This window comes from Carassius auratus, chromosome 43 (assembly GCF_003368295.1).
Source record: "Carassius auratus strain Wakin chromosome 43, ASM336829v1, whole genome shotgun sequence".
In the NCBI taxonomy this organism is placed as follows: Eukaryota; Metazoa; Chordata; class Actinopteri; order Cypriniformes; family Cyprinidae; genus Carassius; species Carassius auratus.
Genome location: NC_039285.1, coordinates 3,829,514 through 3,838,655, shown reverse-complemented (window position 1 = coordinate 3,838,655; position 9,142 = coordinate 3,829,514).

Here is a 9,142-nt window from a genome sequence, read left to right as displayed (position 1 = left end):
GACACGTTCAAATAGAAAACCGTTATTTTAAATTGTAATCATATTCACAATTTTTATGTTTTGCTGTATTATTGATAAAAGAAAAATCGATGATGTGAGAAATTGTAAGAACACCAAACTTATAAGTGTAGTGATGGTCTTTGCAGATACAGTATGCTGTAATTGATCGTGTGATTTAAATCACTGAGAGAAACGTATTTCTTTTTAAGCTGATCAGTGCAGTAGTTCAACACCTGGAGCAATATCTTGCTGTGGTTAGTGTTATGAGTCACTTTAAATCTACTTAACTGAATCACCTTCTTTAAACTAAACATTAATATATGCTTAAAACAGTCACTGATTTGATGGTTCTGTTTCTGATGGTATTTTTAAAAGGATACCTTAAAGGGGGGGTGAAATGCTATTTCATGCATACTGAGTTTTTTACACTGTTAAAGAGTTGGATTCCCATGCTAAACATGGACAAAGTTTCAAAAATTAAGTACGTTTGAAGGAGTATTTCTGTTCCAAAAATACTCCTTCCAGTTTGTCACAAGTTTCGGAAAGTTTTTTTTCGAGTATGGCTCTGTGTGACGTTAGATGGAGCGGAATTTCCTTATATGGGTCCTGAGGGCACTTCTGCCGGAAGAGTGCGCGCTCCCGTAGAGCAGAGCAGAGAGAGCACAACAGACATTCACTGACCAGAGCGAGAGCATCGTGAAATATCACAAAAGGAGTGTGTTTTTGGTTGCGAGGGCAAGAAAACCCTGCACAGATTACCAAAAGAGAAACAGCATTATGGGACCAGTGGATGGAGTTTATTTTTACAGAGCATCAACGGAGTTGTGCAAGTGTTTGTGTTTGTTCCCTGCATTTCGAAGATGCTTGTTTTACAAACAAGGCCCAGTTTGACGATGGATTTGCGTATCGTTTATTTCTTAAGGATGATGCAGTCCCAACGAAAAAGGGTCACGATCGTGTGTTGGAACCACATGCGGTGAGTAAAACTGCTTCAAATATCTCTGTGTTGTTAACTTAGCTATCGGCGCGTACGCTCATCAAGTAAACAACATGCGATGTTGTCATCAAACTGCACTTTCCACATGTACAGCTTAAAAAAAAAAAAAAAAAAAAAAAGACGACAAAGTGGAACTTAGTCATTTTCCAAAACCGCTAAGCAAATTTATACAGTTTCAGTACATACCACATAGAGATGTCGTTGCTGATGCTGCTCTTGTTAAATTTCAGCCTCTTGATCTGATTCTGGATCATAAATAAAAGGCTGAATCTGACTGTTAGTCATGGTTTGTTTGGGATGATGGTTTTTTCCTCACGGTAATGTCACAGCTTCCAAACGCTCTCAACGCAAAAGCCTACTCGCGCTCGTGATTCTTTAGCTCCGCCCACACATCACGCCTCCAGCCGGTCGTGTTTTTCCGGGAAAAATCAGTACAGACTATCTTTCTCTTTTGAATATAATAAAACTAAAGACTTTTTGGCGTTATGAAGGATGCAGTACTACTCTATAGGTACTCAAGATTAACAGGATATTGAGTGAAAACGAGCATTTCACCCCCCCTTTAATAAATTATCTAGCTAAGCCCATACATAATATACTAAGGCCATCTGCTGTAGCTACCAGTCTACTGACAAACACACAATTAGAGCCTTTCTGTGGTTTGCTGTGTGAAATAATTTGACAGTTTTGCTACCAATCACGTCCAGAGTGCAGCCGGATCTCTGGCGCTTCATTTCAGTGAAGGTATACTGACAGATGATGGACAGACCATGTAATTTGCATAACCATCTTTATGCTATCTATTAGAGTGCTAGAGTCCTTCCCTCTTTTTATTCACAGAAGAGTGCAGAGAGCACTGGAAATGACTGGGCAAAGGATAGGGAAATGTTAGATATAAATTCACTTTACTCTATTATGGGACCACAGCTCAATATGTCGGAGCATGTGTGCTGATCAGCAGGCCACAGCACGCATTTAAGCTAAATTTAAACTAAAGACTGTCACAGTTCCCTCTTAACTTATTCTGAGATCATAATGGTAAATACCATAACAAGTCTGACCCCCTCAGACAGACAATGAAGATGAAAGTTAACGAAGATGTGGCATGAATCACGGTCTGTTTTTGTAGATAATCTTCAAATATTAGAGCGTAATTAGCAGTTTGAACACAAAGGAAATGATTTCCAGTCTGTTTGGTTCCAAAACATTCTGAAAAGCAACATTACATTACAGTAGGGTATCTTCAGCTTGTTCTGAATGCAACAGATGCTTATCATCTCCATGTAACCCTAATAATAGGCTAAATTATGTTAAATGGAGCTTGGTATTTTTACATATTACTGTGTTTGTCTTTTGGTATATGGTTATGGGTGTAGGCAGAGTGACACTGTGCAGGGTGAACAGCAGTGGTACAGAGATGGAGAGAGAAATGAACTGCTGATTCAGGCCTTTAGAGACTACAGAGCCGTCAACCTGTCAAATCACGCACAACTGTCACTACAGCCCTCTTCACATAGTAGTATAGCTGCTATAGTCTAAACTAGTGTTCTAGCTTAAAGGGGGGGGGGGGGGTGAAATGCTCGTTTTCACTCAATATCCTGTTAATCTTGAGTACATATAGAGTAGTACTGCATCCTTCATAAATCCAAAAAGTCTTTAGTTTTATTATATTCATAAGAGAAAGATAGTCTGTAACGATTTTTCCCGGAAAAACACGAGCGCCTGGAGGCGTGACGTGTGGGCGGAGCTAAAGAATCACGAGCGCGAATAGGCTTTTGCGTTGAGAGGATGTGGAAGCTGTGACATTACCGTGAGGGAAAACCCATCATTCAAAACAAACAAACAAACCATGGCTAACAGTAAGATTCAGCGTATATTTATGATCCAGAATCAGACCCAGAGGCTGAAACTGAACGAAAGCAGCAGCAGCAACGACTCGCTCCGAGCCGGGCTCGAACCCGGGTCTCTGGCATGGGAGGGGACGCATTAACAAGGAGGCAGAAATATTTGAAGCAGTTTTACTCACCGCCTGCGGTTCCAACACACGATCGTGACCCTTTTTCCTTGGGATTGCATCATCCTTAAGAAATAAACAATACTCAAATCCGTTGTCAAACTGGGCCTTGTGAACAAGCATCTTCGAAATGCAGGGAACAAACAAAAACACTTGCACAACTCCGTTGATGCTCTGTAAAAATAAACTCCATCCACTGGTCCCTTAATGCTGTTTTTTTTTTTGGTAATCTGTGCAGGGTTGTCTTGCCCTGGCAACCAAAAACACACTTCTTTTGTGACTTTTCGCGACGCTCTCGCTCTGATCAGTAAATCGCTCTGATCAGTGAAATGTGTGTGCTCAACCTCGTTATATGGGAGCGCGCGCTCTTCCGGGAGAAGTGCCTTAGGACCCATATAAGGAAATTCCGCTCCATCTAACGTCACACAGAGCCATACTCGAAAAAAACTTTCCGAAACTTGTGACAAACCGGAAGGAGTATTTTGGGAACAAAAATACTCCTTCAAACGAACAACTTAATTTTTGAAACTTTGTCCATGTTTAGCATGGGAATCCAACTCTTTAACAGTGTAAAAAACTCAGTATGCATGAAATTGCATTTCAACCCCCCTTTAAGTCAGTTTAGTTGTGCATGCTGATCCCCTCCAGGCCTTTAGATGGCCCCCTTGTGCCTCCTCTGTGACACCTCTTGCACATGCAGGATGGACAGATGTGCATTGTGTTGCTGAGACAAGAGATGAAAGTGAAGATGTTAATTAGGCGAAAGATGTGAGATCTTTTCTAGATGTGCAGTTGAATGTGTCTTGACGTTCTTGTTAGCTGCTTGTACAGCAATCTTTTTTTCTTTTCTTTTTTTTTTATGTGTGGGTGTGGCCCAGGCTTCTGGAAAAGTCTTCACAGATATTGTAATACCTCATTAAACTGACTTGGTCTCAATTAATGTCTCAATTAAAGTTTAATGTAACTGTAAGGATGAGTGTGTGGTAATTAGCTTAAGTTCAGAACAAATGAAGTTAATTGGAGGTACTTAGAAGTATAGATGTGAAGGTTTACATGTATTTGTGTTCCCATATTAAGTCAAACTGAGGCTTTAGTTTAAGTTTCTTGTTTCTCAGATGTTTTTCCTGAAGAAAGACTTGAGTATGACCTCAACCTTTTCTTATCAAGTTATTCCAAGAACAAATCATTTTATGCAATATTTTTTATATTTATATTATTCATAAATATTCATGAATTCATTCGGAAACACTTAAGGGAACACACATTAAGAGTTTTCCCTCAAAAAATGTCTAATTTGCTGCTTATTAATAATCATTAATGTGTGCTTTATATGAATTGGTGAGAATTGGTTCTTAAAATAAAGTGTTACACTTTATCCTAACAAATGTTTTTTTTTGTTGTTGTTTGTTTTTTTTGTCTCTGCTTTTACAGTATATCCTATAAGAAATTTTAGTAGGACATCTGAGACAAGGTTATAAGACTCCATTCTGGTATGTATCACCCGCTTAAGTTTTCCTCAATGTTTATACTGTTTCTCTCAGAAAAATTCTTCAAATTGTGGAAATGAACTTCAGTTCACATTGGCTTCAAGTGTCCTGAACTACAAAAGCGTATAACCTCTGAGCAATTTAATTTCCCTTTGGGTTTGTGTGTTTGTGTGGGCATATGCTAGAGAGCAAAAGACAGAAAACAAATGGCCTGTGAGTCAGGAGAATCAATCTGGGTTTACAAGAAATATCAGTGAGTGGTAGCCTACATCTCAGTAGCGTTACAGGAAGTATAATTACACTTATAGCATCCCTGCTGTACGTTAGCCTATGCTCTGATTGCCACTCTAATCAGCGACTGATTAAGTTCTCTGTTCAAAGCTCCAGGTCTGTGTGAGACACTGGCCTTGCTGTACTCTCTCCTGGGCCCCTCGGGGCCTCTCTGATTGGGTTTTAATTTGCTGGTCAGGGGTTGGCACTGGTGCTTTATTAGCTCAGCGATGGGTTGAGTTATGTACAGCGTTGCTTCTTGCTATTGATCGTTTTTTATCCACAACAAGGTCATTGTAAGGAGAGACAAGGGAATGGATTAATCAACAACCAAGAATGCCGCCACTGCATCAAGAGTTACCTGCAGACATTAAACATTTCCATCAAATTTGCTGTTTAAGTTCCAAAGTTTGCTGGCCGTTGCTTCACTAATGGCATCAGGGAGGAACTGTACATGTGTTCAATGTGTCAATAAGAACTGGTGGCCGAATTCATTCCATTATTAATAATAATACTCTTGAAAAATAAGTGCATTAAATATTGTGAACACCAGAACCATTTAATTGACACACACACACACACACACATATATATATATATATATATATATAATTTATGTCAGAAAAAAACTGCTTATTTTCTGTTTGATTCTGGGAGGTCTGCAGACCACGTTTTTACATTAAAGAAAATATAGCTGCATTGCAAATGATACATTTTATGATTCATATGATACAAAATATTGATGATATGTCAGAGAGATTGGGTGTTTGATGATGGAGACTCCGAAGCAGTGCTTTTGCCCTGGAGCTCTTTCTCTTACCTGTGTGGTCTCAGCCAGAGATGAACCAGCTCTAATCCAAGTTCACTTACTACCCGGGTTGGACCATACAGCCATACATAGCATGTCACCAGAGTGATCTGATGAGCTCATGGTCTGAGATCTCTGTTTTCGTCTCAGCCCAAGGCCTGATGGGAATTTACAATGTGTGTTTGAGAAAGAGTGAGCTGACGGGCACAAATGCATGTCTTTTGTAATACAGTGTGTCAATGTAAAGGTGTGAGAGAGAGAGTTTGTGTCATGTTAAAATCTTTTGCTCAGTGAGGGAAGAAAGACAGATGATGGGCCCTGAGTGAGGTGACAACACATTTCTCCTGTCATCTTTCTCTCATCTCATCACCTTCTCCCCTCAGTGCTTTTCTTCTCAGCAGAATGCACAGATGCCCTCCACCTGGGTCACCAAGGTCCCGAATGCGCCTCCCTCTGCTTTCTCTTGCTCTTCTCCACTGTCTTTATACCCTCTCTCCCCAGTTCTACTTCCCTCATATTTCCTTATTTCTCCTCACTCATACATCCCAATTAGCCACACGTTTGCATCTCTCTTTTCTCCTGGGCCATATCTGTTTGCAATTGGCATTCTCTCTGCTTCCCCGATTCTTTCCAAAGTGATCCTTCATGATCTTTCATACAGACAATTTAAGGAAAACTCACTGTGCCTCTTAAAGAGTGCAAAAAGAGGAATTATTATGCGTGTAGGTTACAATTATATTTAGAATGTGGTTTTATATTGAAGTAAAAAAATAGGAATATTCTGTCATCATTTATTCACCCTCATTTCACTCCAAAACTGTAAGGCTTTTTTTATTTTAATGTGGAACACACACATACAAATTGAATAAAGAAATAAAAAGGAGAGAGTAGTCATAATTTACTTATTAAAGTGCTTTATAATAAGACAGTTTTGGTTTATATTACAGGGACATTTAAGCAAGATGTTTGCATTCAAAAATAAAGATATGGACACTTTTTGGTTTTGACTTTTCGGTTGCATTATAAACATGAAATGCAAAGTGATTGGTGGCACTTATCAATACAAAACCTTTCTGAGAATTATGTCTAACAGCATGCTAATTAAAACACCACTGCTAAAAATCATTGCCCAACAACTAGTCATCCATTTTGGCCTATCCCTCAGGCCTTTGAGTATCTGATCCCATAAGGGTTTTTCTGTGACCTTAAACGGTTGTAGCAGGCTTGATGTGGGCCTGCTGGTCGGGTGATGTTGACCGAGTGTCTGGAGGGTAGATGCGATGCGAGATCACTGACAGAGGACAGTATGATGTAGTGCTGAACCGCTGCTTCACTATTGCAACACAAGCCTTGAGGCTACATGGACCTAGTGACAGCAAGTGAATGTGATTGAGTGAGAGAGAGTGTGACTATATGCTCATCATGTGATGATAAACACACTACAGCAGTAGTGGCCCATTAGAAACCACATGACATAAAAATGAAAGCCTATTGGCTACTTCAAAAAGGCCTAAGCCCTACGATATATTGAAATGACTAATCCAAACTTCTTGTTTCAACAGAAAATGTCAATGGAGGAAAGAAAAGTTTGCTTGTTAAGCATAGGTGGAATTTTCAAACCCATTATGCAATTAATGTCTGTTTTGTCCACAAGATGGCAACAATTAAACAAAATGGCTCATGTTTTCGTGGCTCCAACTAAATATGCATTCATTTGTCCATCGTTTACCCATCCAATCATTCATTTAGCTTTATTTTTGCCCTTTTTCTTTTATTCAGTTGTCATTTATGTCCGTTCATTTGCTTATCCATTTCACTATCTATCATTTGAGTTTATTATGCCTTGTTCTCTGAGTGACTCAATGCAGGTGGTGGTGGTGTGTGTGTGTGTGTGTGTGTGTGTGTGTGTGTGTGTGAGAGAGAGAGAGAGAGAGAGATATCTGTGGGCTATTCTGACAGCCGTGCTGTAGGCCTGTCATTAGTGACCTTTCTCCAGCTGTATGAGTTGCTCCTCGTTCAACTAGCAGGAGGCCGTTCTGTTTCTGTTCTCTCACCAGAGAGAGAGAGAGAGAGAGAGAGAGAGAGGTGGTGAAGTATTACAAAAAGAGTGAACCAGAGATTATTGAGAGTCTGAATTATGGTTTAGGTGCAAGAGAAACCAGCAGACAGAAACTCGAAACCAAGACATGGAAAGAGTTTAGGAAAGTGTTTTAGTGTTGAAGATTCTCTTGTTCCCATCCAGTAGATGGATTTACATCCCTAATATGCTGGATACATATACTGTGGATATCAAACATATGAGTTTGTTAGTGTGAGCTTGTTTAGCAGCCAGATATAGGACACAAGGATGCGTCATGTAATTTGTCTGAGATTTCCTCTACCACATACAGCAAACATATATCCAGACAGCCTCAAAAATGTTCTTTTACTTTTTTTCTTTTTTCTTGTCTCTTATGCTCAGCAAGGTTGCATTTATTTGATAGCTATGACATTATGAAATATTATAGCTATTTAAAATAACTTTTTTTATTTTAATGTATTTTAAAATGTAATTTATTCCTGAGATGGCAAAGCTGGGTTTTCGGCCGCTGTTACTCCAGTTTTTAGCGTCACATTATCGCTCAGAAATCATTCTATTATGCTGATTTGGTGCTCAAGAAACAGTTCTTATTATTACAGTTGAAAATGGTTTTGTTGTGGAATAATTTTGTTGAAACCATATACCTTTCTCAGGATTCGTTGCTAAATATAAAAAGTACAGCTTTTTATTTGAAATTGAAATATTTTTGTAACAATTGTCTAAAAATGTCTTGGTTTTGGAATGACTTGAAGATAGGGAAACTTAGTGAATTTTAGTTTTAAATGTTTATGAGCAAAAGCAACCATTGTCCTACTGTATTTACTCTCATATGAATCTCCTCTGCATGTCTACAGCCAGCCTGTTTTTTCCTCTCTGCCTTTTAAAGAACACTTTTCTGTTACCATGACATCACATCTCTTTCCTGCCTCTTCATCTCTATCTTTTCCATCCTGTTTTCTCCTTTAACTCATCTGCTGTTTTCTCTTCAGATTTGTCCTGTTGGCCCCTGCATAGCTGGCTATAGAGGTGTGGAAGTGTGCATCTCTCTCCATACAAACATTTTTAAACTGTCTCTGTATTTGGCTGTGACGCACACTCTTGTTCTCTCTTTAAATGAGTGTAAAGAGTGCACTTTAGGCAGACCTCTCTCAGCGTGATGTTAACATGGTCAAGTTCACTCGTATCTTTGCATACATTTTGATTCATTAGGACGTATGAACCAGACAGCTTTTTATCTTCAAAATCTTATAAGGTACATTTTAACACTCTCAGAATGCAAATTGCTACCTGAGCAATACTTCTCTCTCCAGCCTCATTTTAGAATGCATATGTACATAATGTTCCTTTCCTGGAATGGAAGACGAGAATGAATTTGTACATAGGTATTTGAGAATTTCAGTTTTCTTAATCCAGGGGATTTAGTGGTTTTCAAACTTTATTATTATTATATTATAATATTGTTTGTATTATTGTATTTTTAGGGCTG